The sequence below is a fragment of the Lepeophtheirus salmonis genome, chromosome 7 (genome assembly GCF_016086655.4).
Source record: "Lepeophtheirus salmonis chromosome 7, UVic_Lsal_1.4, whole genome shotgun sequence".
Classification (NCBI taxonomy): domain Eukaryota; kingdom Metazoa; phylum Arthropoda; class Copepoda; order Siphonostomatoida; family Caligidae; genus Lepeophtheirus; species Lepeophtheirus salmonis.
In genome coordinates this window covers 36,465,654-36,493,107 of record NC_052137.2, presented here as the reverse complement: position 1 = coordinate 36,493,107, position 27,454 = coordinate 36,465,654, and the positions used below count along the sequence as shown (strand labels likewise).

General features: G+C 30.7%; 1 long non-coding RNA gene across 1 annotated transcript; it reads right to left on the bottom strand.

Annotated features, from left to right (window-relative positions):
- Positions 1–180: 180 nt before the first annotated feature.
- LOC121121752 (uncharacterized) lies at positions 181–26,576 on the bottom strand. Its single transcript, XR_005865560.2, has 2 exons — positions 26,342–26,576; positions 181–544 (listed from the first exon to the last, which is right to left on the bottom strand). It is a non-coding gene; the product is annotated as an uncharacterized lncRNA (long non-coding RNA).
- Positions 26,577–27,454: the final 878 nt, after the last annotated feature.

The window sequence follows — 27,454 nt, the reverse complement described above, 5'->3', positions numbered from 1 at the left end:
ACTGGTATATAATTTGTATAGAATAATGAAACTGGTTGAATAGGTCATGTTGTTTAAGAATTAATAACAAATGTTTACAAAATTTCACTTAAAAAATTGCAAAAATTATTATAACTGATGAAGTAAAGCTTCTAAATAAAAGTAACAACAAGTTCAACTCCTTTTAAAAGCTGCCATATATCATACTATTCGCCTCTTTTATTCCCACGTAAAACCAATTACATAGAATTCTATATGACTCATTAAAAATAAATAAAATGTCAAGAATTAACCCACCACATCTTCCTAAGAAAAACGTGTATGTGAGTTTAGATATTTCGTTCGTCTTAAATTTATATGTAGTTTTATAGAGATATGCATTTTGTTCAATGTATTTGAAGAATAGCAAAATTTCGTAAGCCCTTCTCCCAACACTCCAAATCATAGATAATATTCCAAAGAATCCTTTAGATGACTACATTAGAAAACTATGAATATTGGTGTCTGTTGGCAGGTTGCCGAAAACCACTTTGCCGATTGGACACATTGCAGAATAACCACTTTGCTGAAAGAAATAATAAATATATATATTTGATGATGATTGATATTGCCAAAATATGTAATTTTGATTCCCATTCTTGTTACACAAATTTTAAAAGAGGAACTGTTTAATTATTTGTAACGTTTGCCAATGATTAATTAATAATTACTTTATTTATTACTGAAAATGTTTCAACAAATGGTTCAAACTTCTATTACAACAAAAGTTATGACAACAGACTAATACAAGGTTAATCAAGATACAAGGTTAGACCATCATGTAATCTGGCTGACTAGAATTTTTAATTTGATGTATCCTGGGCAAGACAGGCAGATTTTGACAAAACACGAAACCCATTATAGCCTATGACGTTACTATTGCTAGTATTGTCAATTGGATGTATTGTACATACTCCTGGGTAAAAAAAAACAGATTGTGTCTAAACACGCTAGCCCTCATACACTATGACGTCAATATTGAAAAGCATGGTAGATTTCAAACATCGGTCGTGCTCGCGTTAACGTATAATTTTGTATTTCAATTAACTTTGTTCAAAGAATAAAATAAAATATTAGAAAACGAAAAATGTTTGAAGAAGAGAAAGGATCAATAAATCTGGAAAACCTGGTAAGGTTCTGATCGACACTCCTCTATCCCGAGGAAGTCTCATTAAATATATTTATTATTTTTGTTCGGCAAAGTGGTTTTCGGCAAGGTATCATATAACCGAATCTTAGACAACAGGGGTGTACTCGATCCTCAAATTTCTAATTTTTTTCCAAGTGAAGGACCTGAAAAAAGGGGTTAATGACAATATTGACACATGACATTTCAAAATGTCTATCGAACCCATCATATCTAAAACAGGTACAATTATGCTTCTTATCACACAAAACACAATAAACATTATTTATAATTTGAGGGGGGAGCTTAGTCTAAAAATGGTCAACACTTTAATATAATTACTTACATATTTATGGGTTTATTTTATTTACGCTAATATATATATATATAATATCTGTGATAAAAAATTAGGCCGGGGGGACTTCAGAAACTTCTTCTTTTTCTAGCCACTATTTATTATTGATCTTGGTCCCCATGATACAGATAAATTGAGATAATTGAGTTTTTTCTTTTGTTCCATGAACTAAATTTTAATCAACTTTAAAGGACTTTATTTTTTTGATATCAAATTAATATTATTGTAAATTTATTCAGCTTAATTGATTATGTTTTACAATAAAGCTTTAATTTTAAGTATATCAAGCAAATACTTTCAGGTTGCTTTTGCACTTTTTTGAATTTTGTAACCGGTTCCGACCCAGAAGAATAAATCATTAAGTAGCAAGTGATAAAAAAGCTAATTTTCGGTGGATTAAACGGAGTTAAAAGAAACTTTTATTATGATTTTAATAAATGTAGGAATTTCCGTAGGTGTAAACCCCCGAGAAATCCCGGGAAAACGTTATTCGGGTACTAATACACATACGTATTCTCAATGGTAGACAATAAAGACATACTGTACATAAAAGATTTGAAATGTTTTTCCCCTCTGCATTTACTTTATTCTAAGTAATAACTGCAATTTTATAGGTAATCCTCCTAGTGTTTTACTGACGCGTGTATAACACAGTTAATTAAGACTCACTAAATGATCGTATCACCCCCTACATTCTAAACCAACTGTAATGAAACCTATAAACTTATAATGGAATTGTTATTTTTATGTTCCCTGCATACATTTGCAATAAAACGCATATCTAATTCATATATAAATATATGAACTCACATCTAATCAATGTAAATTATAAAAAAATAAAAAAGAACATGCATTCGTAAATCTCTTGTAGGATTATTATTGTTGAATCATCATTAAAGAGAAGTAAGTAGTCAATGAAATCATTTCTTATCTACATAGAATGTACTACAAATGTAAATAGTGTTGTTACGGTCTTTATTTATTCGGTCCATTTGTAACAGAAGAAATATCTTTGAGTGACGTCATCAAAGACACCCCTTTTTTAGTTTCGAGTACTGATATGCAGGACTGAACTGGACGGTACTCAGGGCGTTTACTGAGGGTGGGCTGGAGCGGCTGGAGCCTTCCTCCAAAAAAAAAAAAAAAAAAAAAAAGAACTCTTACTTTTTAATAGAAAATTTAATTTAATTTTCCAAATTTTTTTCAACGAAATTTAATTTTCATTAAATAGCTATAGATCTTTACAAAATTTCTCAAAAAAATTTATCTATTTACAAAAAATTTTTTTTTTTTGTAAATATGTATTGATTTCTTAATTTTTCTTTCAGAATATTTAATCTTTAAAGAATATCTATGGATTTTTGAAATTTATTTCCAATTAATGTAATGTTGTGACTTTTTCAAAAAAATTCCAAGAACCAAGCCTCCCCGAAAAAAGATACAATTCTGCAGACGCCTCTGGTCCTGCAGTCTTTATTCCTATAAAACAATGAAGATGTATTAAAATCAGTACTTGAATTGAAGGAGGATCAGGGAGGATGTTCCCTGGACGACAGAATGGTTTAAAAAAATCATCCCCTCTCATTGAAAATGGTCTAAAATCATGATTATTGATATTGTATATATTCATTTATAGGCTTTATGTATAATCTCATTGGTTAAAAGTACATTTTAATCAACTAAATTTTCAAAATGATATAGGGGGAGAAACCCCCAAATCCCCAATAATCATAATCAATCGATGACCATCCTTATTGCTTTGATTTTACAACTGGACCACTGATTACAATTTTATTAATAAGTCCAGTCCAGTCCTTAAGATGGCCAATCCTTTAGACTCTCAGTACTAATACGATCAAAAAAATGAATAAATAAGTTTGAGTGACGTCATCAAGGACCGTTTTAGTTTCTAGGACTGATACGCAGGGCTGTACTGGATCGGACCGAGACTGAAGTGTCTCTTGAGTCTTCTAGTAAGGATTTACACAACACTACAAATGTACATAATATCATAATAATAAAAAAGAATCTCACATAACATACTAATATCTAATCTTCAATGTACTACATATTTGATTCGAGTATAAAATCCAAATGTTATTGTTATTATTAAATTGGAGGATATTTGAAATGAACATCGTTCATTTACATATTATGTAAATATGAATTAATAGTACGTATTAATTGCAAAAACAATATCTATAATTATAATCTTTTAACATAAAACTGAATCAAGTTTTAATTGTATAGGGGATCGGAGAACCTTAGGTGAAACTTCGAAGTCTGTCAATCTATAATCCTTTCATTTTGACAACGATTACTTTAGGTGCAATTTGCTGTGACTGAAAATAATTCATGAGAATAATTTCTTCATAAAAATGGCCTATAATTAATTCGTTGAAGAGGACAAATGTAATTCATACTCAATTCTGAAAAATCATTTAAGGTTGGTTTTATGATGAGTTGTCACATAATATGTGCTCCTTAAAACACTTTTTACTAGTGATGGGACGATTAGTCAGAATTGGGAAAACAATGCTTAATTTGCGGTTCGGATTCTTAATTTATTATTGGTATTGAACTATTTATTACTTTTCTAAGTAATGAAAAACAAAAAACTATATATATTTATTGATGAAGGAATTTTTTTTTTTACTGGAAAATTTGATTTTTGAAATTTTTAAGCAAACAAATTTAATTTTTGTTTAATAACTATGTATTTTTGAATTTTTTCTACGAGAAATGTAATGTTTGATTTTTTTTTTCCAAAAAATTTATATTACAAATTTAATTTATGAAATGTTCTTCCAAAAAGCTTATTTTTTGAAAGAAAAGCTGGGGATTTTTCAAATTTTTTCCCAAAAAATTATATTTGATTTTCTTTAATTTGATTTTTTTGTAAACAGCTGTAGATTTTTCAAATTTTTCACTAACAAATTTAATCTTTTCTGAAGAATTGTAGATTTTTAAATGTTTTTTTTTTGGAAAATTTTAATTTTTGGAAAATAACAATTTTTCTCCAAAAAGTTATTTTGCCAAAAATTTTATTTGAAATTTAATTTTCAATTTTTTCCATAAAAACTCCAAAAACCAATGCTCCCCCACACACACATAAAATATAATTCTATTCACCCCTTGATAGCAAATTGTTATTTTTTTACTATTATTTAACAGATTAAATAATTTGTAACGGGATTTTTTTTGCTAGAATCCTATTGGAATTGGAATTAGTAATTTTGTTTGGAATCGTCCATCACTACTTTTTTACACAATAAAACATGGAAAAACGGATTTTTCACAAGTATGGACATCAAATTAAATATAATATTTACCCAAATTAGTAACTGATACCGAAAAAACGGTGTGTTTAACTCTACCTAAGTTGTTTAAATTATTCCCAGTCTTTCCTGCATAATTTTACGACTTCTTATTAAAGTTGTACCCTAAAAAGTACATATATTATGCACATACTTCAAAGGGAGATCATGATAAAGGAATGCAATTAACTAAAGGTCCTGTTCTCTGCATCAAGTCAGTGATTAAAAGTTTCGTCAGAAAATGTATGGGGAATGTCCATCAGAATAGTTTCTTACTCAGTCCAATGTTTAATCATCCCCAATACACTGGAAGGCAAAGACAGTGAGTCACCGTTGGTGGAATGTATTTTCAAGTGGGTGAGCCTATTTACACAATGTAGATAACATCGAGGGATTTTTTTTTAGGGGGCCCCTGTTGGGCCTTCTGTCAATTTTGACTGAATATTTTTTTGTCAATTCTATAAAAGGTAAATAATTTTTTTTAACAGACAAAAACATTTTTTTTTTAAATTTTAGAGTTAAAATTTTTCTGAAGAAGACTAAATTTGAACAAATAGCAATTTGAAACGGATTTTTCTTCCCGAAACGGTAATAAATGGTAGGTAATCCAATGTAAACGGATTTTATAGCATAACTTATTTTCAAATTTATTTTATAGTAGACGCATACTTCGTCTTAAAAGGAAAAATTATGAATAATTTCAAGTAGCTGAGACTGGGATTCGAGTGCTCCAGAGGATAATCAACTGGTGTAGATTGAATTGAAAATAACAAGTTCTCAATATGGGAAGTTGACAAATTATACTTTGCAGGGACTGCAAAGTGGAATGAAGTTAATAAACTTAGGGGAATCATTTGATCAAAAAATGATCATGATGACTTTGACGGGGATGAATAAAAGGGGTTTATAGATATTTTTAAAGATGTAGCCATGTCAGAAGATTGATCCATTTACTAATTCAAGATGCTTGGATCTTCTAATTCATCATGGTTCTTCTCTCACAGCAGATTATTGATAACTCCTCCCCTTAGCAAAAAGTTAAATATGGACAACTGATATGCTGTCTCTAAGGAATAAGAACAACCATACTAATTTTGCAATAAAAGAAACCTTTATTTTTCAGAAGTTGCTTCCCCAAGAAATTGAGATGGATTTGGAAACTATATCAATGCGTTGAGGAGTTAAAATATTTTTTTTTTCAATCTAAAGTTTTTTTTAGAAACAAAGAAATTTTGTTGTTGCTATAACTATAAAAATTCTCCAAAAGTATGAATGGAGAGGGGCCATGCCCCCCCTGGACTCAATGGTTCCGGCGTCAATTCATTGAGTAATACTATTTATTTAAATACATATTATATGAATGCATCCTACTTTTTAAAATACATCATTGAATGGATGGATGTGACTTTACTTTGACACAAGCTATGTCTGCCTATATTTGGCAATGCATAAATTAAATTACTTAAATAATAAATGGATATTGTTAGGTATAGTTATTTCGTAGTCTTTTGTGCATAGATTTGTTAGATTCATACCTTTGTCATACACTTGAGAGAGATGAAGTAAACAAAGTGAATTGATAAACTTTACCCTTTCATTTGCATATGTATATATATGAATGAAATATTTATAGTAAAATCAACTTCAAAGTTCAAATAATTTGTTGCAATATATCAATCAACAACCGTCTCTTTGCATTCGAAATACATATTCGTGTAGGGCTTTGTATGTAGATAAATTGGGAATTCATTCTCGGCAAATTATATTATTTTTATCATTTACTGTCATTGATCAAATCTATTGAAAATTTGTGACGTTTTACTAGTGATATTGTTCTTTGATTCATTAAATGAGACCTTTTCCAGCTTCAATGATCTTTGTGACCCTTGGCCTGCATCCTACTGTAGCCTTGATTACATTATCAGCTGGGATGATTCTCCAGTTCTTGGTGATACAAGTCTTACGGGGTACTTCTATAGGATCATTGACTGACCTTTTCTTGAAAGATGTACAACAGATTATAATCGATAATATTTGAAATATGAATTATTGCTGGGTTAGATTTGAGCCTTCAAGAAAAACGGCACCCTCTCAGATAGTACCACATTGTTCAGGCCAAACTTCTCATCTATCTAGAATAGCAAATCTTCGTTCAGGATCTTCAGGTACTCAGCTTGTAGATCTTATTTCCAGCTTGAATGAAATGTGGTGGCATGATGGAAACATTTCTACCCACAACTTCAAAAACCATGGCTCCGGTCGGATTCTTGGACATCAAAACTGGTGGGACTTCAGTCGGATCACAGGTGATGACACAGGCATTTTGATATTAATTTATGAGTCAAGCACAAAATTTTATGATTGAAGTTCACTTTGGAGACTCCAATGTGCTTCAAATATTTCATAAGTTTAGAATAACGATAGGCTAGTATGGGGTTTGCCTTCCTCGTAAACAAAGTTTCATATGAAAGAAATAATTTAGCCACCCATAGCAAAACAATTTTTAGCGCAAAATTCAAGGTGTAAGCTGAGATATGCAAAGCAAAAATTCTCTATTTTGCTGTTCTCTGTAGTAGATACAGGGTGCGACAATATAACGTGCTCTTTTTAAGAGGACATAAAAAATAAGTTTAATAAACCAAAAAACTTGTTTTTTAATTCATAATGATAGTATACAATTAAAGTTTTTTTAAAAATAATTTTAAAAATCAAATCAGTTAGGGTACGTCCCACATTGTTGAATAAACCGAACTTTGGTATTTTAATAATTGGTATTTTTTATTTTCATTGGGAGCTTTTCAAGGGGTAATATTTTTTTTTTTTTACAAAAAGATACAAAATTAAACTAGCAACTTGTCCAATTTTATAGTTGAAGATGTTTAATTTATTAAACAATTAGTCATTGCCGATTTTGCCAAGGTCATATAAATATTGGTTTTTTCAAAATAAATCCAATTTTAATTATTAATTTTAACAAACTGAAGTAATTTAGATTTCTTGCATAATATTGGATCTGATACGACCAATTTTGGCTTTATAGAGTTTTTTTTTCTTTTATTTTGCATATAAAATAATTTTTCAAATTTCAAATTTTGAAAATGAGTTGAAGAAATCATTTTTTTAATATTAAATATTGAAACAGTAAACGCATAATCCTCACTACTCTAACGCATGACAGCAACTTAATGTATTTCCAAAAATACTTTAGAATCTTGTTTCTAGAATAAAGCCACGTTCAATCCACGACTACTTCTACAACCTCATTGCCACATATTATAATAAAGGAAGTTAACCTACCACACCCTGTATAAAAACATGTATTTTTACAATTTTATTGCAAGAATTCCCAACCTTTTATTTAATTCTACATATATACATTTGAAATTGATTTCATCGTAAAGTAGACAAATACATACTTATTGAGCATCTCTCATCAGATAAGGAGATAATTTACCTGGTAGAAAAAAATAAATATTTTTTTTACTAATTGGATACCTTATTTATAAAAAGTTAGAACAACAGGAAACATCCTTCTAGTACTTATCTTGAAATGAAGGTGTAGATCTCTTTTTGAAAGCTTTATAGAGATAATATATAATTTTTTTCATATAAAGGTAACTTCTACTTCTAGAAGGGATGTGACTCAAACGAAATAATTTTAATCAGTCCTAATTTATTTGGCGAAGTCCTATCTTATGACTGGCCCTATCAGTCCATGGGACGGGTACTTAAGACGGGCAGTCCTTAAAACTGTTGGTGATAAAACTTATTTAAAAAAAAAGAATCCAGTTGAGTGACATAATCAAGGAGCACCGTTTTTAAGTTTCCAGGACTGATATGCAGGACTGAACTCGACGGGAATACAGTGTTTAGTCCTAAATAAGAAATAATAAAATACTAATTATAATACCCATGTTTATCGTTGAAATAAGTTATAAAAAATTGTTACATAAATAGTAATAATATATTTACTAACCAGCTATCCCGATGTGCTCTATATGTATCACTCAACCTTGCATTAAAATATAGTGTAAGAAAAAAATGCCCAAAAAAAAGTGACCTAATTAGTCAATTCTCCACAACGGTTGAAGCATTCATAATTTAAAATATATATATTCGATATTATTTTACTAACATGATAACTTTAGCAATAGTTTTTGAGTCACTTTTGGGCTATTCTGATACTCATTCTCTTAATATTCTTCTGAGTGTGCTTGACTGATTGAAATTGAATAAGTTGATCTTTAACTGTGAATAATTTGTCAAAGTATTACTTGCTACATTACAACTTTCTTGTTCGCTAGGGGCGCTGCTACTTTTGGTTGATTTAATAAGGTTAATTCTGCAAAGGGAAATTAAATTGGATACGTCACTAGGAGAAATGATAAAGTAATGTAGTGGGTACTATATATAAAAATTTTCGCGTAGCCAAGGATATATCCTCAAGCTAATAGGGGTGTTCCGTTACCTTGTTTATGGCTTGACCCAAATATACTTAAGTATAGCTAAACTTAACATAGGTAGTTAATAGTATTGAAACTTGGTCAAAGACAAACTTTTTTTCGATTAAGTTTTAAGTGATTTTTTCAATAACAAGTTCAAAACGTCCAACATTTATATATAATATATTTTTATGGGGAACTTTTTTTGGAATTATTTCGAAAAAAATTCCAAAAATTAATTTTTGGAAAAAAAAAAATTTAAATTTTTCTGAAATTTTTTTCAAAACTCCATACTTATGCACAAAAATTTCAAAATCTATAGTTATTCACAAAAAATTAAATTTTTAGGAAAAATATATCAAAGATTAAATTTTTTGCTCTGCTGCATAATTTGCCGGATGGCTTTATTGTTTTAAGAAAATAAATTTCTGTGAAAAAAAGTTTTTACCACTATTTTATCGTAATTTTTTTAAATCCTGACTAAAAAAACAATCTAGTAAAAAGCAAAAATTACTCTATTGGAATGGGGGACCTACAGGCCCTTCTGCCCACCACCTGTGCACACCCCTAAAGTTCTACCAATATTTCGGACATTATGCCAAAATTTAATCCTTTTCGACTCGTGGACAGGTTTTTTCGGTCACATTAAATACATTTGTTTTTTTTCGTTCTGAATCTATGGACTCATTTTCTCCGCTATCTTGATTTATGAGTTTATGCAACATCTTAAACTTGATATCCGTTATTCTTCCGATGTTCACAATTTTGAAACAGATACAACGTCATCAACACAATCATTTTCGATATAATCGGTCCAGAGCAAATTGTAAATAAGGGGATTTTTTTTTTTTTGTAAAACCGACCAAACCGAATATTTCTTTGTCACCAATCCATGCCAAACTTCTTTTAGTACAAAATTAGTTCGGTTCAGCAAAAATTATAACGCTCTCAGACCGGTCGAAGATTCGTAGAACAAAACCCAATTCTAGCACGATGGTACCTCCCTAACACAAAAATAACCAGTATATTTTGTTGTCAACTCGCAATTCCCTCATCGCTCTTAATACGTCATGACTATTTCATGATGCATTCTTTTTGATAAATAAAGGAAGTAATAAGTTATTCTCTACTTATACTCCGTTTCCAAAAGGACAGTAATATAATTTTGAATGGATTGTTGTATATATATTGGCATTTAATATTTCTTTGAATACATTTTGGCTGTCTAATATAAATTCAAATAAATAGCAACACTTTTAATAAAATATTACTTAGCAATAATATAATAAAGAATCGAATAAAATACTATGTAAAATTTTAATATTATAAAATATATAATTTTATAAAGTTATGGAGAAAAAATATGACAATGATAGTCTAGAATTACTTATGAGTAGTTGGTATGATTGACTACCAACTGATTTCGGGCCTTTCCAATTTTTTTTTTGAGAAAAGGTTGTGTGATACAATAAAATTAACAACCATGCAAACGATTTTGTTAATTCTGTCTATTTCTTTTGAAAGTTGTTGTTGCAAGCAGACAAAAAAGGCTCATTGTGCAACAAATCTACGTTTAAAATAATAAGTAAAAGTAAGATCAGTAGATAAATTGACAACTGACAAGAAAATGCATGCTAAATTACTAGTATAATGCCGCATATTATCTTCAAATTAAATTAGGGAATGCTAAAGTATTTTAGAGAATATAAAGAAACCACTCGAGGAATTTTGAGTTATACTCGTTACTTGCTTGAACTCTCATTACTTGCTGGAATACTCGTTACTTGTTTCAATATTCATTACTCTCATGGGTATTAAACTTACAATTTTTGCCTAAATGATATTTTTGAGGTGGTAAAGATAAAAAATCATTGATTTAGGAGTATCACAGTCCCTCCAGCCCACCCCCTGTGGACGCCTTTGACACTACCCAACACGTTTTACACGCTAACAAATTTGTCAGCCTAAAAATCATATTTTATATCGGATTATTCAAAATTTGTCATTAAAAAAAATGTTTTCCCCATCTCTAATTATTAATAATAAAATTCACATTCTTAACCGGTCGAATGAAGCAGCTTTCTTTCTCTTTTGAATGCAAAACTTTTTTAATGCGAATAAAAAAATACGTTTTGTGGATTAACATGGGGTAATATTCTTAAAAAAAAATGGCGAGAAGCATCATTTTTGACGAGTTACGAGAGTAAATACTTGCATTTTAAACACGCGAGCTGAGTTTTTGGGAAGGTGACTATCTATAACGTGTGTCAATAAGAAACATACAACGCAGTCTGGTTGACGTTAGCTGACGAATTTTTTAATGACATCACAATGGAACCAAGTAGAGTGTTACTCACTACTGATAAGTCTTAATTATAGATAAATACTAAAAGCCGAAGGTGAATAAATAAATTGTGAACTGCGTGCAAATACATTTAATTCATAGTAATTTGGATGGATCTTTCATACGAATGATTTGGATATATTAATCTGTATCCACTCATCCTTTCCGTTCCTAGGAATTTTTATTTTTACATTTGGATATCTGACCCTCTCTTTAACTTCATGTTCAAGGGATTTTGCCCCTTAGACTTTGTGCCTCACTCGGTGGATATCATCTCCTTTAATAGAAGAATCCTGCATTGTGCAAATACACTTGACATTAAGGTCTATGATAGTGACTTCTGACCTAGGCAATGATTCACGAGGTCAGAAGTAAGAAGAGGCATAGAGGCCTATGCTCAAGGGTAAATAAATTTCTCCAGATCTTTTACTAGATCATCGTTTACTTCTACATATAATAAATATGGAGTTCCTAAAAATGACAGAATAATCCACTGAAAGATCAAGTGAGCATCAGGGAGAGTTCTCATTCTCCATCTACTGCTCCTTAATTGAAGTTCTTGAGTCCTTTTCTCTTTAAGTCAACTCTGCTTCGTCTCATAGTCTAAGAAAACTATTTCATTAATTACTGTCCTTCATGCATATAAATCATAAATATATGATCTATAAGTCTATAACCAGGACTTTAAGCCTCACCCCTGATAGGGATTTATTTATTACTTCTGAGTCCCTTTTATGATTGGGAAACAAGTGGAAGATTATACTAGACTTTAAAGATAAGGTGTCTCTCTTTTCTTGATAGTTTATTCTATTCTGTATTTGCATATAAATAGTTATTGCGAACTATTAAGCTATTATATGCTAAAAAATATAAGGTACTTGTTAACTTTTGTACATTTTATTGGAATATTTGAATGTCATTGCAATTTCCAAAGAGATTGACTCAGGAATCACAAGGTAAAATAGTATTATTCAAGGCATCATATTCGGTTATTTTAGTAAGATATTGAACTCTATATTTATTATATTCAAGATAAATGACAAATTAAGATCTTATTCTTAATTTATGCTTTTCAATTGAACATTTCATATTTAGGGCATAATATCCGCTTATTCTTAATTTATTATTGATTCCTTCGTTATACTGATTGTAATATTTATTTAAAAATGTACGCTCTATTCTATATTTTTTTATTCAAAACAATTTTTAATCTTTTTTTAAAATTAACTTTTGTACAGTAATTGTCGGAGGGTAAAAATTTACACTAATAGAATTGTTTGATAAGAAAATAAAATTCTATGATTAAAAAAATGTATTAATAATATCAGTTTTATAAATTTGAATTTCCTTATCAATTGACTATGTTTTGACGTCATCAAAATAGCCAGTACAATTGTAAACAAAAGCAAATAAATCTCTTATCAGTACACCTTTTATATACTCACCTTGGTTTTTGCTGTCTTATATGTTTACTTCATAAAACTCGAGTACCAATTTAGGAGTTTTGCTCGTGACACATCACTATATAATTATATGAATTATGTTCGTATATTTGAAGTAGGCAACTAATATATTATATATATGTATAAAAGAGTATTGATCTAATGATAAAACTCTTTCACATCAGATATATATATATATATATAACAACAAATATTCTGTTAGAATAATAATTTATTCTCTTCATTCTCCTCTAATAATATGCACTTAATTAGATACTTGATATCTCAGGTGTACTATTTACTTTTAATGCTTTTTGTATTCTACCATTAATGAAGGTATTATTATTTAACATGACTTTAAATAATACAAAATATGCATCCAGGATGACTAAAATTATAAAAAACGATCGGCATTAGGAAGAAGTACCTATACCTATACGTAAGACCTTTATTGTCTTGCCGGATGCACTTATCTCACTCTTGGATCGGCTTTTTCTTTGAAGGTTTAATACAATCATGACTAATACATATGCATATACTTATATAATAGGTAACTGCTCTGTTTAAATAATTTCAAAGGAATCAAAGGTCAATCGATTACATAATTAAAATCAATTTAACACACATTCAAAAACGATACCTTGCATCCGGCGAAATGAATGTAGGCTAGAGTAATTGATTGTTTTATTCCATCATGTATGTAATTTGATCAGATACACTCCAATTAATCATTCATGAATCAAAATTGTCAAACTTTAAAACTACATATATGTATACTAAGCGGTAAATTAAAATTTCAACACTAGTCCTATAAATAGATGTGTGTCTGAGCTCTCTTAACTATTTATGTAGTCGCCTTTTGCAGCAATGATGGCGTACAGGTTGCAAAAGACCTTGCACTTGACTGTGGAGGTATTTCTCTGTCGTGGTGGCCCAGTGCTGGCTGACAGTGGTTTTGAGGATGTCAGAATTTTTATGACGGAAACTGGAGGTATTCCCCTCGACATACCCCACAGGTGTAGTGGAGGGACTGGTAATCAGGGCTGTAAAGGGCCAAAAGTGTCAAAAAATAATTCAAAAGAACTTAAAAAACTCATTCAAACGAGTCCTACAACAGAGGAGATGGGGTTGACTCATTGCTGCTGTCAAAAGTGGCTTCTCCACCACTTCTTTCGTAGCTTTCTGGACGGAAACTACGAAATATCCTGCATAGCCCTCAGGGACTTGAGGGGATTGGCCTGGCCTGTTTTAATAAACTCATCCAGGTCCAGTTATACCTTTTTGACAGGGCCCTTCATCCTCTCCAACGTTTCGGACTTGGTGATGGTGTAGGTGGTGGTCCTGAAGATACCCAACTACAAGAGTGTGCGAATGAAAATTCGCCGATTACATTCAAGGGTCATTTTCTTGACTTGTACATACGCTAGAGAGCTCATTTTTTTTTGTAACTAATTATTTATGCGTTAATATATCGAAAGATGAATCAATTTCAATCACTCAACCACTTGGTATATATACAGGGTGTGGATTCTAAATCCGGATAGTTTAACTTATATCCCAAAAAAGTTCAGCAATTCACAAATCTTTTTCTCTGACATGTGTGATCCATAGTGAAGTTAAACTCTCAAACCAAGCACATCCAGCTTAAACTACAGCTCCAATCTGGCCCTGAACCTGCCACATATATTGATGATGAAAAACTCCTTGTCCATGTTGGATACTGTAGCGAGAATGGAAGCCTACAAGGAGTTAATTGTGTTATAAGAACATTTATTGCACTCTCTCTCCAACACCCCCAGAATTAGTAGTTCAAGGAGTTCAGATCTGGCTTGCGTAGGAGTCCATAAAAAAGATGTAAAACATGTTGGCTTTTCCCGAATAAATCCGGTCCCAATTACCCGATTTGGACAAACTGCAGCAATTCAAACACGAGGTCTGTTAACATCAATGTAAGCTCTGTAGATTCATTATCTATTGATTTATTTTGGGCTCTTGGGCGTGTACCCAGTAGGGAGGCACATAATAATGGCCTTGCGGCGTTCGTATTCGGAAGTTATCTCTATAATTTTGTATTTTTTCTTATACAGTTTTGTCAGCTTAATCTGATGAGCACACTTTAAAAACATATACACATACAAACTTTATAAACATAGATTTCAGGGTTCCCAATATATTGAGGTTTAAACTTGTTTCGGATTTAAAATCATCACCCTATATGTACATGTATATATGAAATATCACTGACGAATGCAAAAAAATTATCTAACTGTTCTTTAAGAGTCATGTTTAGAGGGTTTGCTAAGCTGCCTACACGTCTTGAAATGTTTTTTTTTTTTTCAAAATGAATCACACGATGACGTAATGAGCAAACGTATAAAAATATTCATTTTGTACATTATAGATAATATATATTCACAAAAAAAAACAAAAAAAAAACTATGTCAGCAATACATTAAATATATTTTCCTCTTTAAAAAGTACAAAATTACCGAATTTATCTAATCTTATTTGATATTTTTTTAACTTTTGATTTAACACACTTAATGCAGTTTTTTTTTAAAGATATCCATTGTGGAGAGATAAAAAAATTAAATAATATTGATGGCAAATGTTTTGAAAATAGATATATACAAGCCAATAGGCTTTGATGTACACATGTAAATTTTCAACAATATCAACGAAATTTTTTTCTTCTGTGAGGTTTAATATACAAAATATTCCTAAAACAACCCATCTTTATTCATTAAAATTATACTATATCTCCTCTTTAGAGTGAAAACTGATTATTTAAAACAACAGTCGGTAACTGTAAAACCCTAATAGAAACCTGCGACTTTAATATGTTTTAGTAAACTATTAATCAGTCTAAACTTATTAGTTGTTAGTTGATAATGAGGACTTTAGTTATGGCTAAATAACTATAATTGTCAGACAATGAAGAGTTTTATTTTTTCTCACACATTTGAACAATGAGGCTATGTTAAATACAAATGATTTTCACGGAATAACGATTATTACAGGAAGTGCAAGGATAATTGGTTTGGAGCAGTCTTATGTTGTATTTTTTGAACTATTTTTTTTTTTTTTTGGAAGGGGGGGATTTCATCAAATGCCTAGCTATAATGTATGACTGTAACATACATACATAACTAGAATGGGCCCTCTGTAGAGCGTAAACCTCCCCCCATGGACATTTTTCCTAAATTGGATTTTTTGTCATTTGAAGGGTCCTTATTAAACCTACACAATGACACCAATTTGAGCTCTTAACCTCATTTTTAATTAACATACTTATTACCTTGACATATCAAAATTTAATGGCCTATTACCTTGATTAATTATATATAATCTTTGTTCTAGGTTTGATCAAAATCAATCTGTAACGTTTGCCTTAATCCTGATGACTAACAAACAAGTAAACAGAGACAAAAACATAACATTAGTTCAACTTGGTTGCGGATGTAAATAAATCTTATCTTATTGAAATTATTTTGCTACTTTGATCTTAGTTTTTGATCTTGAAAGAAAAGTTTGAAAAATAACATTGAGTCACTTGATGGCCCAATGTAAGAGCGCTTTTTTTTCTTGGATAAATAAAAATAGTAAGATATACAAATCCTTCAGTGTTTCGCACTTTTCAATTTTACTATGTTTGATGAATAGTTATTGAGTACCTTTTTTAAAGGTATCAAGACCATAATGACAATACCTTGAATTATGCTTATTTAGCCATTATAAATGCATCCTTTGCATTGAAGGATGTGCATATTGCGTGAATGCAATGTCCCTTATTATTCCACCTGCTTTGTTCCCTTAATTACATAAATACGCCGAACCATTGTTTTATAAAATTGTTGCGTTTTTTTTGGGGGGGGGGGGGAAAAAAAAAATTACATAACTGTCAACTCCTAATATTTTTTTAAAGGAAAAGCTGTCTATCAAATGAATTTATGCATGAATCCTTGAAATCATTTCCTTACATCATATCTACATTGTACATATGGATATAAATCAGTCATTCATTACAGATTTGTTTGTAGCTCATTGATGAATTATCATGAAATGAATGATTTAATCTCTGTATATTCATTAAGGCATTACTTGAGAGTTAGAGGTGGGGGCTATTGGATTAGAAGAAATAATTCTTCCATACTAATGATACACATTCATTAAAACTATGTAGAAATATATGTACTTTGTAGAATACAGAGCCGTTCAAAAGTTTAAGACAATTTTTAAAAGTTTATATGAGTTATACATTATATGAGTTCTTCATTAACACAATTTGATTCATTTTTCACTTCTCCAAAGAGCCTGTAGTCTCTTTCTTTCATTTACGTTTAATTCAAAAGATTAGAGCTTATTATCATGTCTCAAGAAGAGGAAAGGCAAAATATTAAAACATTAGGGCGTCTGTAGGATTATATATATACATTTTTTTTTTTTTGGGAATGGTTAGTTTTTGATTTTTTTTTCCAAAAAAGAACAAAAATCCATAGCTATTCACAAAAATTATATATATATATATTTTTTTAATTTAAAAATCCATAGCTACTTACAAAAAAATTAACTATTTTCTCTACTGCTTAGCCCCTCCAGCCCACACCCTGCAGACACCCCTGAACAACGTTTGCTTCTAAAATTTTCCCAAAAGCAGTGGTTGCAGTTAAATATGGCTCTCGTAGGCCAAAGAGATCTGCAGGGGATCAGAAGTTGTCTTTCAACAGAATAAAAGTCCACCCACACGACAATAGTTGCGATACAATTTTAAAATTCTGGGACAAAAACTCTTTGTCTCCCCAATAGTATCTCTTGGCAAGTAGTATCCGACAACTATATTTTGAGGCCTTAAATGACTCTATCAATGAGGAGTGGGGTTCCATGTAAGAGACTTACATCTAAAGAGCCTGAAGCAAATTCCACCACCACCTGGAATTCATTATTGCTGCCTACAGTACTCATATTCAAGATTAAATATCCTTATAAATTATATTAATAAAAAGTTTTTGGATATTAAATGTATGCAAAATTATACATAATTGTTTCAATCGTTCATTTGAGTATCAAATTTTTTTCACTACACACATCTCTGGCGGGAACTGGCCCAAGTTTCACCCATTTACAGAGCTGTCCAACTAGTTCCGAGTCTGGGCTCAAGTAGGGGTAATTATGGTAACATGAGACGCCTTTTAAAAGCCTCCAATATATATTTTTAATTTATTATAGTCCTGTAGCTAGAATTTTCATAGTAGATGTACTTTCATAACGTGCATTAAAAATTATTCATACTTATCTCTAACACACAAAAATATTTAGAGACCTTTTTTTGAAAACCTGTAATTGGCCCACATTACCTTATGCTCAGAGTAAAACAGGCAACAAAAGTTGCATCCGTATAAGTGGAACTAAATTGATTTACTTTGCTACTAATTTGGTTATAACGCATAAAGAGTATTATATGATTAATAAAATGTCTTAAATGACACATATATTATGTGCAACAAGTTTTTGGTAGGCTTCATATAACCTATACACCCTACTTTGCAAAGTTTGATAAATTTATGCCGAGGTTCAAAATTGTGCCAGGTCTGGATGCAACTCTCCTAGAAATTGAGGATTTGGAAGCCTCATGAAAATATCAAAAACATCCACAAAGCTTTGGCTAATATTAGCCCACAGAGCCATTTGAATATATTTTATTGTGCTACTAAAAAAAAATCATCTTAGAAACTAATGGTTATTATCACATATTTTTTTAATTTACATATGTATATTCTATTTCTACTATTTTAAATTTGTTTGCAAAACAAATGTGATCCACTAATAAAGTGTAATTTAAGAAAAATAAAAATATGTGGGGAAAAAAGGTAGAAATAATAAATACTTTCTTTCTTTAATGGGAAGATTGAATACTAATTGGCTGAACCATGATGTCTTTTACTATCGAATGCCAAAAACAAAGTCACTCCAGAATGATTAGGAAAGTGTATAGATCTTTAGGTATATTGAAACACTAAGATCTTACTTTAATTCAATTTATTGAATGGATAGAATATTTATTGTTAAAAAAGGTATGTTCTTTATATAAAATCACATTGGTATTAACATCAAATTTATCATTAAAACATTTAGTCCTTCTTTTTTTAATTCTACCTTTAAAAATATAATTTCCTTGAGAATATTCATTTTAAATAGGTTTTAAAAATTGTTTTGAGGTTAAAATATAAATATAAAATGGTTTGATAATAAAATATAATGAATTGGCATAGGTGTTGAATATGAGAATGATGTGCCTTTTAACGGGAGTAAAGAAAAACTTTTTCCTTTTCTTCTTCGCACCTTCATATGCCGGTAAGAAGATGAAGGGAGTCATAATATTCTTGTCACTACAAGTGTATATCATAGTATCTCATTTTACCCAGGGGTCCATATAACCATAGTTAACCTTACTTCATCTCTGAGAGGATGAAATATTAAGAGCAAATATACATTAAATATTTAATTTTGATTGCAACAAAGTTTTCTTTAAAAAGCAACAACGGAATTTCTGAGATGGACCTTGTACAATAGATACCAATGTGGTATGTGAAAAATATTAAGGCGTAAATTTATCACAAAATATCTGTTTTAAAGAGAGCTATTCAAATACAACTCTGAGCCCATAGGCTAGATGACTGTAATTCTGAGTTCATATAGATTTGAGTTTGAGTCCATATGGTTCTGATTTTTCAGGGTTTTTAGGCCAAGTCAAGCTTGAGTCTATAGAAAAATGAATCGGCTCTAAGTCTCGGGACTCAAATACCCTGATCTAGCTTATGCAACATCTTGTGTACTAAATTTGCCGTCCCTTGAGAAGTTTTTTAAAATTTTAATATGAATAATTTTCAATTAAAAAAAAAAACCTTTTATTTTTCCCATTGTGTGCAGAAATTTCTCAATTTGTGGCCCCAAAATATTCATTACAAGAATAGGTGGGACAGTCTCCATGGCTTGGTAATACATTTGTGTATAAGGCTAAGTATTATTTATATTGTGTACTGAGTAGGAACTCAAAACTTTCTGTAACATTTAAGATATATTTTATCGCCATTATCTTTAATTATAAGGTTTCATTACGTAACCAAACGACAGCTTCAACAAAAATAAACAAGTTTTGTTTTTATCCCATGTCTCTAAGTGTAGAATTGTCGGAGCAACAACAAAAAAGGCAATTCGTGTGCGATCTCCTCTGCCCTTGTGTTAGTAACGAGAAGGTTGCAGAGACCGTTGGTATCTCCATCCGGGCTGCCTACAGCATCAAGAAGTATATTACAGTCCCATAGAGGTAAAAGAATCAAAACTTCTGCACTTCAAAACTTGGTGCAGGTGGATAGCCACCTGCACCAGCCATGTGAGGAAGGTAATGAAGACCAAGTTCCCTGCAATGGTCATGGTGTTCGGGGTGGTCAGCAGTGAAGGTCATGTTATGCCTCCCCACATGTTTGAAACGGGTATAAAGGTCAATACAGAGGTCTACCTGGATGTTATGGAGAAGGTGGTTCTGCCCTGGATCCAAGGGGTGGCTGTAGACAGGCCCAGGGTGTGGCAACAGGACTCAGCACCCTGCCATGTGTCAAAATCTCCATGCAGTGGTTAACCGAGAACTGTTATGATTTCGTAACCAAGGATTTGTGGCCTCCTAACTCTCCCGACCTTAATCCTTTGGATTATTTTGTCTGGGGATATGTCTCTCGACATAGCCCCAGACATCCCCATTGCACCAAGGCCAGCCTGATGGACTCCATCAAGGAGGTATTCGGCAACATGGACAATGAGATGGTCAGAAGAGCCTCTGGCCCGTTCAGAGGCCGTATTGAGCCCGTTATTGATGCCATCGGTGATTATATCGAATGAATGGCTACTGTATACCTATATGCTCGTCATAGTTTTGATTTTCAATAAAAAAGTTAAAAAATGTATATTTTGTGTTGTTTTTGTAGAAAAATATTTTGGCGACAATTTGATCCCCGCCCCCTGTATGTATGTATAAATACTAAAATTATTTGACTTCATTTTTTTTTTTTCCATAAACTTCCCTTCATTTGAAAGATAATAACTGATCAATCACTATAAAATAATAGTAAATACAATTATATCCGCATTACATCGCTCAACCTTTCCTCCTAAAAATATTAATAAATAAAATTATAATTCAATAAATGAACTATCACAAAGACTAATAAGCCACATGTTATCCCAATATAACTCTATGATATTTTTTAGCTGTTGGACTATAAAAAATACGAAAAGACTAATAGTTGACAAGAATGGACTAACTACCAATTAATATTATTGGGCTTTTTTTCTTGAGTACACTTTATAAGTTTTCCCGCACTTCATACTAGATCGAAAGTCTGAAAAAATCCTTGCATTTGAAACTGTCAGCTCCTTATTGTAAGATAATTCATGAATCTGGTTATCATCTCTTTTTTTTTTTTGTTGTTATTGTTTAGAATCACTTAATGATTTAAAAAATGTCTGGTTGACAGTCATAGTTTCTTTTTTTCATTTCAGAAGGGAACATTTCTCTACCCAGTGGATTTCAAGTTCTTCTAATCAAGCCCAAAACAAATTTCGTGAGAGTGAAAATAGATCCCCTTTGGTATAAAGATGAATCATTAGGAAAGAAAATCTGAGCTTCAAAGCTTTTTTCATCGTCTTGAACACTTAGTTAAGAAAGATGGAATTTTTACAGAGACTTCGCAAATTCCAAACATTTTGTCTCTTTTGAAAAGCATTGAACTAGAAAAAGAAGAATTTCTTATTAAAGATGCATTGAATAACTTAGAAGAATAACTCAAAGTGGACGTTCTTTCTGATGAGAATAAAATAAAGTTTGAATTTGCAATGGAACAATGCAATTTGGCTCTCAGAGCCAAAAACTACTCGACAGGTTTATTAGGTTTATCCGCAGTTCTCAAGACAAATTCTTCTGCATGCTACCGAACTCTAGTCAATGAGCTATTTTTGAGTTTCTCATCTTACAGAACGTTTGAACGATGGAAGCAGCCTTTAAAACCTGTAACTAGAGTTCATCCACATACGAAGGCTTACTTGAAGCGTAGAGTACAATACCTTAATTGTTGAGAGCGTCTAGTGATCCTCCTTCTCGATAAAGCTTATAGCGCTCAAAGAGTAGAGATTTCAAACTATAATTAGTTTTGTTAGGTATTTCAAGTTGTTTTGGAAAATTGACCCAAATAAGTCCATGCAATATTGGTCTTTATCAAAATATATGATACAAAAATAAAAGTGGAATTTTTTATACTCCATATTTTTTGTAAGAAATTGATTTTGTGTTAGAGCACACCAAATCCTCTTGTATGAGTATAAAACCTTATTTAAATTTCTTGGAGGAAATATACTTTAGAAATATGAAGTTTTGGATTTCACATGCCTATATATTTAGTAATAGGAGTATATTTTGTTTATGGATATGAAGGGAGAAGAAGAGTAGACCTCAAAAGGAGTAATTACCATAAAATTGCCTTAAAAGAAAGCAGAGCTAATCGCTGGATGCGAAAGGGCTTAAAATAAGAAATATGAAAATTATTTTTGTTTTTTGAGTTGAAAAAGAAGGGAGAAGAGAGGGAGAAAGAGCGGGAAAGCTTTCTTACAAAAGTATTTTAACTCATAAATACAAGGTGTAGACACAAACATTCAAAATTATTTTATAATCATTTCTCTTCTTTCATAATATCTACACGCCGTGGAGGAAATAAGGGCTTGTTTTAGGTATACACAAAACTATATTAGTAACTTAATAAAAATCCCTAGCATCCAAATTAGTTCTTGAGGGAGAGAGTCAGGATTAAATTCTGTAATTACATTTCGTCCTTACTCCACTTCCGTTAAAATTTATATTTTATTTTTTGTCAACTGTAATTATTTCTTATTCTTTTATCCATATCATTGCTCTGAAAGTTGTTTGGTTGAATTTGAATTAGCTTTTTGTTTAGCTGTAAACAATTCATAATAATTATTTAATGATAATTTCCTAGTTGGGAAAAATTGTCAAACTATCAACAGATTTTGAAAAAAAAATTATGTTGCTTTTTAATCGGAAAAATTGAAAGATATAAAAAGCTAACGATGTGCTGATATCGATCATTTCATTTATAAATTATTCCATATTTAAAAACTAGTTATGAATGATATTTTAAAAAAATTGAAAAAGTATACATATTTTGTCAATTAATCATATCTTATTTTTAACCACCATGGTCCTATTTATAACTGGTAACATGTAATCTATATTCAATATTAATAAAGCAAAGTTTGTCTGTATAAATGAGGGTTTAAATGGAAAAAAAATCATATTTTTGACCTAAAAAAGTCATATTAATGTAATCTCACAGGTGTTTTGCATGTAGTGCTCCCTGATGTCTATAAGGTGTGTTTAAAAAGGAAGGTGACTTGGTATTTTTTTAGGAAAAAATATTGATGTATTCGTTCCATTTTCTTGTGGTCCCCTTCAAAGTAATCCCCCTCATATACAATACACTTGTGCCAACTCTTTTTTCAATCCTCGAAGCACTTCTCGGATTAGCCTTGAACTCTTTCAGCGTTTCAGCGATGTAGTCTTTATCTCATCAATCATTGCAACTCTCCGTCCTTTCATAGGTCTCTTCAGTTTGGAGAATAAGAAAAAGTGACATTACCCTTTTGATTAGGATCACCATTGATGTCTGTCAACAGCTCCTGCGACGATTCTTTTGGTCAAAATTAAGCAGTTTTGGAACAAACTTATGCCCAAACTTATCGCTTATGCCCAAAAACGTTTGAGCCAACTGATGTGTCAATATCCTCAGCAAATTTTCTGATTATGATTTTCTTAATCGCTTCAACGTTTTTATCATTTGTTGAAGTGTTTGGGAGTCCAGAGCGAGGTTCATCATCGGCATCTTCCCGGGTATCTTGGAAGAGATTGTACTACTTGTAAATATTTTAATTACTCAGAACATGTTCACTCTATGCCACAGTCAACATTTCAATTGTTTTGGAGCACTTAATTTCATTTTTTATACGTAATTTGATGCAAATTCTTTTATCCATGTTTTTTAATAGCAAAAAATCGCGAAACACACAATACACTTCTAACCGTTGTACCTCTTGAAAACAAACAAAACATATTATATAGCTGAAACAGTGAATACATGTTCGTGGCGAGTGTACTAACATAAAAAAATCGAGCATACCAAATGTACGTTGTCCCTAAAATTTGAAGAGTTACCTTTCTTATTAAACACCTCGTATATCATTTACATATTTTTGATATAAGAAATATCAATATAGTCATATTGAGGAAATATCGCAGACGTTTTGCATGAAGCATCGAGTGTTTGTACCTAAGGCTCAGCCAGGTAGCAGTCTAGAGACTACAGTACTACCTGCCCCTTAAGCCATAACTTCATATTAGGTTTTTTTTATTTTCTCAAGTTCTTTCATTCTTGAGGAGATAAAAAAACGGTGAGTAACACTGAGGATTTCTTTAGATATCTTCTATATTTGTATATTCAAAGTTTTTTTGCACATCGACACCTAATAACTCCGAGCAAGCCCGGGTATTACGGTTAGTTTAAGACAAAGCCAATCTGACAAAATCTAAATCATAATTTATCTATTAAAAATAAAAAACAATAGATGATATGCATAGGTTTATTTTCAGACACACCATGATTATAATAATTGATTTATATTCAAAGTTATATTTTGCTAAATGACATTTAAAAAAAGCTGAAATATGGCAGTTTTATTATTAGAATTCAAAATCAAATCAACTCTCTTAAATATATGAAAACAGCAGATCTAAATAGAAGTTGGAATTATGATTTAACTCTTTTTTTCTATAATTCTGATATTTTGATATTTTAGTGATTTCTTTAGACAGCTCAATTAGAAATAACATTTTTGATTCGAGTATTACATTATTTAATATAAATCATTTTATGGTTGTATGCTGATAAAAAACATCTATTTTATCGTCTATGTTCTTTTTAGATCTCCATTTTTCTCTCCCTTGATACCCAGCCTTTTCTTGTACGCTTACCTAATTTACTTGCCAAGCCGTACTTCCTATAGCTTATGTTCTGAAACTTTTTTCTATCAAATATTTCATCTCTACACTAAAGTAGTTTGTTCTGTCTTATCGATTATAGAAAATATAGTATGGCTTCATTATGACCTAAAATGTTGTTGGTTTAAATAATTTGGTATTGACGGTATTATAATTAATCAATCACTTGATCGTACATAGTGAGAATAAATTACTTATGTATTCTGCCAACCACATACAATTGGAATAAAGGCTTCAGAATCGTAAAGTTCCTGAAACCAACGTACTATAAGCAATCTCCTTAGAGCATTTTCCTATCTTTGCTTCATGTCATTTAAAATAGCTGAAATAGCTTCTTATTTTATTATTGATACACATGAATGTCAAATTAAGTTCGCTAAGTTTTCGCTAATAATATAGTTTTCCAACAAATTATTTAGAGGTTAGAAAGTCTTGCATAAGACCAAAGCTTACAATCACTACCTTTAAATTTAATTTACTAATTGTTTTTGATTCATAGGGATCGCATTTACACTGTTCATAATTTAATAACCAGTTAATGAGCCAGTTTCCCGGGATTTATTTGGCTTTAAGACATACAGGGAATTCCAATTTAATTATCTAATAATATAATTTATCTTCCCTGGATTGGATTTGTATTTTTTTTTAGTTTGTTGAAGGATAAATTGAAGACTTGGCTCAATGGTTTTCAATAAATAGACTCCTTAACAGAACCTGGTTTCCTATTATTACCTCATCAATCTTGATATAAACGATATATATATATTTATATATGAAATTATAATAATATATTAAAATTATTTGATACTTTATTAACTTTAATATTCAGTAAATAAATAACACTTCACTTTTACTTTTTCATACTTTCGGTAGATTAATTGCAATTTGGAATTTTAAAAACTGACATTGCCTTGAAATAATGGAGAAATCACGTTTAAAATAATACTAATGAAGCCAATTATGCCTTTAAGACAAAATAGGTTTTGTGACGACAAACATTTCTTGCATCTAGACAGCAATTGTCACAAAAATGAAATTTAATTTGATATTAATAACTATTTTAGAAAGGTTGAGGGATTCTATAGAGCTCACAGGTTTTTTTATGTTCCTTCAATTGGTCAGATGGAGTTGTAGTGATTACGTATAAGTAAACATTATAGTATTACATTTACTCCATCTTACCTTGGAATCCTCTTTGAAGTAGTATATCTCCTTCTCTAGGAACGTACGTTTGCAGGGTGCAAACCTACGTACATTGAGATCAGGAGAATAATTTCTCCCTCCGTGCGTTGTCAATTAAGCTACGTTTTCCTATTGCTCACAATTTAAATAATATGTCAGTAACTATCGTGGTAAATGTGCTTGAAAACAACAAGGATTTTGAATAACAAGATTGTTTTGAATTATTACATCTTCCCTCATCGTACAATACTACGATCTACTCATGTTATAATGTGTTTTTTTGTCTATGAAGGTATAAAAATACATAAAAACTTGATCCTCAGATATATAAAAAAATAATTTCCATTGATTACGTTAACTAGTTTTTCAACATATTACTTGAATATTAATAGGAAAAGAGAGTGAATTTTTTTTTATACGGCTCTGATATGAATGATTCTTAGAAATGCATGTTTAATACCAGAATAAACCTGTAATTATCAAGGATGTAACGTAAATATAGTTTATACATTGTCTACTTTTTTTTCTTTTTTTTGTAAATTAATGCCTAAATTATGCTTAACGCATGATAAAAGTTTATTAGTGTTGATACTCGATCCAAGACTTAATTTTTGTGGGTTTTTGCAATTTTTAGTATTAGAATAGTCTCCGTATGGCATACTACGCAGATTTACTGTAGCACGGATTTGTGCTCTTTTATATGGGGACCCACTGTATCTAAATATCAAGATGGTTTTAAGACAAATATGTTTGAAAACTTTATTTCATACATATTGAATAAATTATTGTGACTGTATACTTTGTTTCTAGACCATGGAATATATATACTGGAATTAATTTTTTTTATTATCTACGCAATAATATGTATATTAATTGTAGACACTTATAATGATTGAACCGTTTACATACACACTGCAATATCTTATATATGAAGTAATAAAAACTACATTCTGTGAAAGATTATTTTTACTCATTTTGACATTATTTATTTTTCATTATTTCCTGTAAGTAAACTATCATGTTTTCTTCCTTTTCTATCTCTGACCCTAGTAAGTTCACAAACAATGTTAATTTATTTTTTATTTGAAATAGTACCCGTAGTTAATTAATTTT